General features: G+C 38.1%; 1 pseudogene; it reads left to right on the top strand.

Annotated features, from left to right (window-relative positions):
* The first annotated feature begins 4,968 nt into the window (after window positions 1-4,968).
* Window positions 4,969-5,599, top strand: LOC138806677 (protein lin-28 homolog A pseudogene; annotated as a pseudogene).
* The last annotated feature ends 3,709 nt before the right edge of the window (window positions 5,600-9,308 follow it).

Raw genomic sequence — 9,308 nt, 5'->3', positions numbered from 1 at the left:
CATTCTTCTGATGCAAGAAATGAAAAACAGTTAAAAACAGTTATTAAAAAGTTCATTACAAAAATACAACTGTAACAATACATGTAATTCATAGAATTAAAGGTTAGTTTGACATCAGTATATTATATCTTCACCTGAGAAAGGCCTTTACATAGCATAACCTTTACAAAACTTGAAATTAGTTAACATTAACAAAGGAGGAGGCTGCAATGCTTGGTAAGAAATGTACACATTATCCTGCCCATGTAATTGTAACCCCTCTGTACAGTATGTTCACAAATAAAATTAAATTAAATTAAAAAAAAAGAAATTAGTTAACATTGTCATTTTATCCCAAAGAAATAAAATAATACAAGGACCTAGGAAAAAAAGAATCTTAAACTTTTTCTATATGGAATGCAATTTGAAAGGACTCATTTATTAATGAACATATACATTATATAACAATGTAGAATTCAAAGTATTATATCTAGCAGCGAATTAAATAGATTATGGACATTATACAAACAGATATACTTTTTTCAGAAAAGCACCTTGAACATCTTTAGTTTCTATACTATTTATTTCAAAAGATAAGTTAAAATTATTTCTGATTTAAAAAAAATCACAAACTCTGCAGAAATCATTATAGATGTACAAAAACAATTCTTGAATATATTTTGACATCAAAGTCAGGCAATTCACTTGGATAAATACATGGAATCCATGATTTTTTAAAGTAAGATATTGCTGTTGCTTTGTATTCTGAAAAAAAATTGTAGGGAAACAAAGGATGGACTGGCATTTTTGAAATTTAAGAACCTCAACCAAACCATTACAACTTAGGAGAACAATTTGTACAGTCTTCCATAACTTCATAGAGGTAGTAATACTTACTTATCCTTTTGGAAATATCAAATGCAGTTTTCGGGATCCAAAAGAAGAAATTTGCTTGGATCTTCCTCAATTTTTTTCTTGCAAATGATACCATTCCTCACTTTTTCATCTTACTTCCTGTCTTTGTCAGAATTGCCTAACCGGAGACTTTGAGTGCCAGTGGGAATGAGATGTCCATGTTTTTCTCCAATAGTTCACATTGGTTGAACTGGTCAGAAAAATCTGGTGAATTTTCTGCATATATTTATTCACCATGATTTATTTTATCTTTTTTCCATTTTTACTACTCTAAATTATTCTAACTGGAGAGTAGGGAATTTATAGAGAGCAGAGGAAAGATTTTCCTCAATATTCAAAGGTACAGACTGAAAATTAGGACCAGTGGTGTCTTCACGTGCAGCTTATTCTAGGAATGAGAAAATAGGAAACAATGCCTTCTATGTAAATGATTTGGGAAATACCATGTTATAGTGTCAGAGAACTCACTATTCAACTTATGGGCTTAAAGAGCTTTCTAATGTTGGTATTCAACATTAGAAAAAATGTATAATGCAGTAGTAAAATAGAAGTCCTTTGTATGACTACCTAAATTCTTGTTTTTTTAAAGACATTTGTTTTCATCTAAAAAATAGGCCTGTCTATTGTCTTCAGGTGATTTTGATGATTGAAGATGCTTAATGAGAAGTCAAAATGTATTAGTAGTCCTTTTCTATCAATTAAATTTCACTTTTGCTTTTTGGAGGATATAATGATCAAAGCAATAATTCAGAATCAGCAAGCAATCGTTCAGAATCATGCTTGCAGTGCAAGTGAATCACCAGTAAGTAATCCTCGATATCATTATCCACAAAGATTTGTCACAGATACAATCAGCCTGCCTTCTCTAGCTGCTTTCCTAGCCTGGACCTATTCCTTCATTGTACAGGAAAAGTGTGATTCAACTGATTTTAGTCAAATCTGTTAGTAGAATTATCAAGTATTTAGATTCTTTTCTTTAAAATTAGTTGTAGGGCCTGAACTCTGGGCCAGGGAACTGTCTTTGAGCTCTTCAAATCAAGGCAAGCACTCTACCACTTGAGGCAGAGCACCACTTCTGGATGGTTCTGTTTATGTGGTGCTGATTTGGGAAATGGCAGAGGAGAAAGTGAAATGATGCAACCAAAAATATAAAAACAAAATAAATTAGGATAATTTTGGAGCAATCATATTGTCTATGAGAACCATGAAAGAGAGAGAGGAAAATAGATACAGATGTGCAATGACCTAGCTAGCCACAAAATCCATGCTTCTAATCAATTTACAGAGCAAACAATTTTTTTTATTTTTTAAAAGAGATGGAAATAGAATATATGTATTTACATGAAATTAGTAAATACATTTTTAGTAGCCTACATAAAGAGTCAGAGCTTTGACCAAATTACAAACAAGAATCTTAAAACTTGGGCTGGGATGGTGGATCAGTGGTAGAGTGCTTGCCTTGCAGCTTACTACAGCGGAGACTATTTCCAAAAAGGCCACACATATGAATAATAGGGATGAGGATGAGTAAACCCCTCTTCATTGGGAAGCCTAGAGTGGACAACTAGAAATTGTCCATGGGTTGGTAGCTAAAGGCAAATATTCATGCAATAACTGTGAATGGCTGGACACCCCTGTACAGTGCTTATATGTGGAACATATTGCAACAGCACACACACACACACACACACACACACACACACACACACACACACACACACACACACACACATCTTCATCATCATCATCATCATCATCATCATCATCAGATTTCTTCTTATTTTTTGCATATGGTCTTAAGAATAAATTTACATTACTAACTTGAATTTCTGACAGGAAAATATCATCACTGTACATCTTGGTTTTATGCTCTCAGGTTTAAATTACTATCTAAGTATGTGCATTAGATAAGTATAGGAAAAAGTAGGAGCCACACCAGTGGCTCAGGTCTTTAATCCTACCTAATCAGAAAGATGAAATCGGATGATTGTTCTTTGAAACCAGACCAAGAAAAAAAAGTCCATTAGATTCTGATTTGAAATTAACTACAAAAAGCTTGAAATGGAGCTGTAGTATAAGCATTAAAATGCTAGCCGTGAGAAAACTAAAACAAAAAAATAAATTCTGGAACAGAGTCAGGCCCTGAGTTCAAGCTCTAGTATTAGCAAAAAATGAATGAATGAATGAATGAATGAATTAACTAAAAATAAATTAAGTGGTCACATGTGGAGAGGCAGGTAAAATATAACAATCATGGAGACTGGATTATGTATTATTTTGTAATAAGGCAAATTATCATTTTTCCTAATCATTAATATTTTATTTGAAATTTTTTGTACAATAAACCCTGAGTTTGGCATGCATGTATATGTGTGTGTACATGTGTGCACATGTTTGTGTATGTGTGTGTGTGTGCGGTTGCAATGTTGCTTGCCAATGTGGACAGAGTGAGGCTGAAAAGAGCTGTGTTGAAATGTTGTTATTTATCAGTGTTCCATCCTGTTATTTCAGTGGAACCACCCTTCTGTATATTTTATTTGTCAAATAATAACACCCTCATAATCAAAGCATTTACATCATTAAGTTAGATAAAAGAGATCACTTTCAGTTCTTAGTATATGTTAGGCAAGAAGATACCCATATAATTAGGTAGTCAGTTATTGCTGTAAGATGACTGTCAGTACAAAATATGTATTTGACCTCTTAAATTGGATATACTTTTAAGATATACTCATAGAGTGATTTTGACCAACTCGACCAAACAGGTATTACTCTGGTTATTCCTGTGAAACTCAAGGTGGATAAACACTTTCCAGATTTCTGTTGAAAATAACTTTCTTTGTAAGATCATATCTATTCACACTAAGATAGATAAACCCCTTATTTTTTAGGTTTGAATATCCCATCATATTTACTGAAAATCAGTATTGTGGATATGTTTGTTAGATATACATTGCAAAAACAAACAAAAAGCATGTGTCACCTCCAGATTGTGGATGCATTTGAAGTTGTTTTGTACATACAAATGTTTCTTCATTAATTGTTCTTTTGTGGGAGTAACTATCACAACTTTAACAAATAAGGATTTTTGAATATCTTTTCCAATATAAATAACATCCCAGAGCAAGTCTTGCAATTTCTGAAAACCCTTTGAATATTTTATGATCCTAACTACTCAGGAGACTGAGATCGGAGGATCACAGTTCAAAGCCAGGCCGTGAGACTCTTATCTCCAATTAACCACCAGAAAACCAGAAGTGGCACTGTGGCTCAAAGTAACAGCACACTAGCCTTGAACGGAAGAGCTTGGGGACAAAGCTAAGGCCCAGAGTTCAAGCCCCACAACCGAAAAGAAAGAAAGAAAGAAAGAAAGAAAGAAAGAAAGAAAGAAAGAAAGAAAGAAAGAAAGAAAGAAAGAAAGAAAGAAAGAAAGAAAGAAAGAAAGAAAGAAAGAAAGCAGCCGGGTGCTGGTGGCTCATACCTGTAATCCTAGCTATTGAGGCTGAGATCTGAGGATCATGGTTTTCAGTTCATTGACTATACAGCTAAAAACATTTTTGAAATAAACATTGTTAAAATCTGAAAATGTAAGTGGGTATATATAGGCTTTTTATGAATCATTTTATGAAAAGCCAGTTTTTATGAAACTAAAAGATATAGAATAAAAGAATGGAAGTAAATTGGGTGAGCTAATTATTAGTATAACTTTGTTTTCTATTAGCACAGTCTTTTGAATATACATGATGAATTTAAATTATGTCCTTTGTGACACTATACTTGTTATTTTTAGAATCTTTGTAGTTATAGGAGTGAATTTGTAGTATAAATAAATGTCTTTGAAAATGATTAGGATTAATCTTGTGTTTTGTGTCCTACTCCCCCCAAAATGAGTTATTTTCAAGTGTTAATAGTTTATAATTGAATCTTCAGTATCATAAGAAATTTTGAAAAAAATGGATTGTGCGGGGTAAGATGTAGCTGCCTCTTCTCCGAACGTCCCCTTTGCCTCCGGACTTCTCAGGGGCCAGCAGCAGCCCTACCAGGGGCCCGGGACTGAGGGCTCAGCCAATGACCATGGGCTTGGTGTCCAACTAGCAGTTTGCAGGTGGCTGTGCCAAGGCGGAGGAGAAGGCGGCCGAGTAGGCACCGGCAGATGCGGCTCAGGCGGCCAGGGAGCCACAGCTGCTGCACAAGGCCGGCATCTGTAAGTGGTTCAACGTGATCATGGGGTTCGGCTTCCTATCTATGAAGGCCCGCACCATGGTCGCGCTGGACCCCCTGGTGGACGTCTTTGTGCACAAGAGTAAGCTGCACATGGAGGGCTTCTGGAGCCTGAGGGTGGGAGAGGCTGTGGAGTTTTCCTTTAAGAAGTCTGCCAAAGGCCTAGAATCCATTGGATTCACTGGGCCCAGTGGGGTGTTCTCTTTGGTAGTGAGAGGCGGCCAAAGTTGAAGAACATGCAGAAGCGCAGATCCAAAGGAGACAGGTGCTACAACTGTGGTGGTCTAGACCATCATGCCAAGGAATGCAAGCTGCCACCACAGCCCAAGAAGTGCAACTTCTGCCAAAGCATCAACCACATGGTGGCCTCCTGTCCACTGAAGGCTCAGCAGGTCCCCAGTTCCCAGGGAAAGCCTGCCTACTTTAGGGAAGAATAAGAAGAAGAGATCACAGCCCTGCCCTGCTCCCCGAGGCCCAAAATTGAGCCACCAGAGTAAGGGGGGCTACTCTTGCCAGCAGGAAGTTTCAAGGAGAAGGCATCAATAGGTAAAGTGGAGAAAATGGGGATATGGGATGTGTTGGAGAGTAGCTGGCACTGCCATATGTCTCAGGCCGGGATGTCCCAGCATCACCCCATCTTCTCTTTTGATGAGGGGAAGGGGTGATGCATAGGAATCCCATCATGATCTATCCCAATTCAAGTGAGGGGCTTTGGGGGAACCATTTTGAAACCTGCATACTTTATATGATAAGCTTCACCTGTCCTACATGCTTCCCCTCCCTCCGCCCCAACCCACCCAGCCTCCAGCTTCTAAAAATGACCCAGATTGGCAAGTTGTTCCTTTAAAGAAGGATGTGTCCTATTTCTCTTGCCAGGATGTGAAACAAATAAGCATCAGACCAGCAGATCCATGGGCCCAAATCCCCAAAGTGTAGTACCTCGGGTAGGAGGGCCCGTCAGGAGCAAGGCAGAGTTGTTTTGTTTTGTTTTCTTTTTTGTCTCTCCACCACCTCCTCTCCTAAACATCTTGTTTCCTCATCACCCTATCTTGAGCCATAGTACTGGGAGAGCTTGTCCAGGCATTGGGTTGTGATGACATGCAACATGGGTTACTAGGGAATGGCTGTAAACCTGGTGCTCTGTGCTTCTCCCTGCCCCCTCCCCCATTCTGGGCCAATGTGATTGTAATTTATTTGTTCCCTTGGATTACTGCACCTTGGGTCCCCGCTTTCTCCAGGATGCCAAACCTGCACTATATATGCGAATGACGTATCTTGTGCATTTTAACTTTTTTTCTTATTATAAATATTCTGGTTTTGTATTTTTATATATTTTAATCTTAAGGCCCTCCTTCCTGCGCTGTGTTCTCAGGTACATGAGCAATCTCAGGGATAAGTGGGCAACAGCTCCAGGTCTGCACAGCAGGAAGAATTTGTTGTTTTTATCACCATGGAGAGCAACCATTTGGAGTGCATAGCGCATTGAACCACTTCATTTTTGCCAATTAGAGCTGGCTTTTCTGCCATAGGGTCCTCTTGAAACCCCATCAACCCTTGGAAATGTTTCATGGGAGACTAGGTTTTTAATTGGTTTGCCCCATGACTTGTTCTCCTTCGGCTGGAAGAATGGAAATTAGTCTAAACAGGAAATGGTGGTGCAGACAAGGTAGAAGAGGCCCAAAGAGGAAGCCAAGGTTAGTAATGTTTGTGTAAACCTGTGGCTCTGGGACTTGTTTTCTTTCCATATACCACATCTATCCTTTACTAGGTTAGCCTGGGATTACTGTGCAAGTAACTGTATATGTATTTTTTTTTCCTCTAAGGAATGGGAATTGATATGTTTGGATTTTAAGACCACAGATATGTGTCCACCTTGTACTAGCCATGCAGGGATGGCTCTATAAAAAGCAAGGACCAAAATCCTCAGTCTCGGATTCCAGTGAAATCCATAAGTGAACGCCTGTCTCTGGAGCCCGTGTCCTGCCCTGCTGCATAATTGTTCATAGTGTTGTGTTAGCTAAAGGAGAAAAGGGGAGTTTCGTTTACATTCTGAGAGATCACCGCAAACTTCCCTCACTGTGTTGAAACAGGACAAATGCAATAGAATGCATTGGGTGATGTGTGTCTGATCCTAGTTTCTTGTCTCCCCACAAATGCTGCCCCCCTCTAGTTAATTGTATTTGTCTAGGCTCTGTAGGACTTTACTGAGTTTCTGAGTTGGTCATTTGCTAGGTGGCCTAGTTTGTGTAAATAATAATGTGTGGGTTTTTTCTCCATGTTCTTTTTGAGGTTTTATTGTTTACAAACTTCTTTTAGAATTGAGAAAAATAGCCAAACCATCTTTGACAGAAGGTTATGCACTAGACAAAAGGATATGAAGCTATGTTGGGGGACATTCTAAAGTGAGGATCTTGAACTAGTTTTTCTTTTGTTCCCTCTCTTCCCCTATTTCCCATTTTGGACTAGATCTTCATTGGTAAAAATAATAATAATAAGTCCCTATCCTCTACCCTTTTCTCCCTCAAAAGAAAACCTACATGCCCATACACAGATGACTCTTGGAACGTCTCTTCAACTTTTATGTGACTTATGCAAAGATTCTGAAGACTCTAGGGCTCCAACCTCTCCACACCCCACACACACACCTTGTTCCCAACCTGAGTCCATGTTTTTTAAACGTAATTCTCATCAAATATGACATTTGTGACCAAACCTGTTTGTTCTGTAATACTAGAGAAAATCAATTGTGGCTTTCCATGTATAAAGTGGGGTCAGGAGACCAGGAAAGGGAATATTAATGTGTGTTCAAGTCACTCAGGAACTTGTACACAGGTGCAAGAAAAGTCATGTCAAAGTGGCCACAAGATTGTTTAATGGGAGACGGACAAATGTAACGCCATGTTTACTGCTAGAAACCAAAGCTTTGTGAGAAATCTTAAATTTTTGGGGAGGGAGGGTGGGAAAATGTGTACCTGTCTGTCCTTTCTCTGATCCCTGCAGACTAAAGCTCCCTTGGGCTTTAATAATACCAGTCCTGGGGTGTTTTATTTCATGATTGATTTGTGCTGTACCCGAGTACTTTCTTTCCTCCTTTCTAATCATTTTTTTAAACACATACTGACTCTTCCCTTACCTTTCTTTTCCTGGGAAAATACAATAAATAAATAAATAATAAATATTTAAAAAAAGAAATTTTGAAAAAATGTAGTAGTACTGATGTCTTTTTTAGGGAGTGGAGTCTGGTAGTGGGGCCTGAACTGTGGGCCTGGTTGCTGTCCCTCAGCTCTTCAGCTCAAGGCTAGCACTCTTCCACTTGAGCCACCGCGTCACTTCCAGCTTTTTTCTTTTTGCTTATGTGGTGCTGAGGAATCAAACCCAGTGCCTCATGCATGCACAGCAAGCGCTCTACCTCTGAGACACCTTCCAGCCCTTTATGTCTTTTTAAACCAATTGTATTCAGAAGTTGGAAAGGCTTTAATTCATGCTTAGGTCTTGTTGTCTATGATTTTTATCCTCTCATTCCTAACATTAATTATAGGTCAGTCTGCATTTTGGGGTACATGAAAGGTAAAATATTTACCTGGGGTCAAAGGTGATTTTTATATCAGTCTTGCTTTAATAGCATTTTAAAGTATACCTTTCTCTCAAAATGTTGGGTATAAAAAGCAGTCAAAAAACTTCTAATAGTAAACAAACTAGGTGAGCTACACTGTGGAAATGATTGGTGTATAAGACCTCCATTCTGTTTCCATCAGCAATTGGGGAGGTCATTCTTTCAGTAAGACAGTGTTAAACAGAGATAGGGTCCCCAGGCAGTGCAGTGTTGAGTGAAGGGATAGAATATGATTTCTGCTATTTTGACCTAGAAATCAAGAATGTTATACGTTAGCAGTTCCTTTCACCAGGGAGGTATGTATTGATTATGACCTTTGAGTTTTCATATTACAGTTACCTATTTTCTAACAAATATAAAGTGAAATATTATGAGTGTACACAATAATTCTGGGAAATTTTCCTAGAATTTGTAGACAAAGGGCTGGTATTTTAGTCATAAAATAGAATGAGGTTAATTGATACATTTGGAGATGGACCTCAGGCTAACCCTTACCATGTGTGCAATGTTGTACTAGTAATTACAACTCTGAAGACTTCAATATCATCTGAGAATTAAAAATGTAAGTAGTTCCACTTTA

This window comes from Dipodomys merriami, unplaced genomic scaffold (genome assembly GCF_024711535.1).
Source record: "Dipodomys merriami isolate MVZ:Mamm:240054 unplaced genomic scaffold, mDipMer1.0.p SCAF_404, whole genome shotgun sequence".
NCBI lineage: Eukaryota > Metazoa > Chordata > Mammalia > Rodentia > Heteromyidae > Dipodomys > Dipodomys merriami.
Note: the sequence above shows the minus strand (reverse complement) of the source record. Positions and strands in the feature narration are given on the sequence as shown.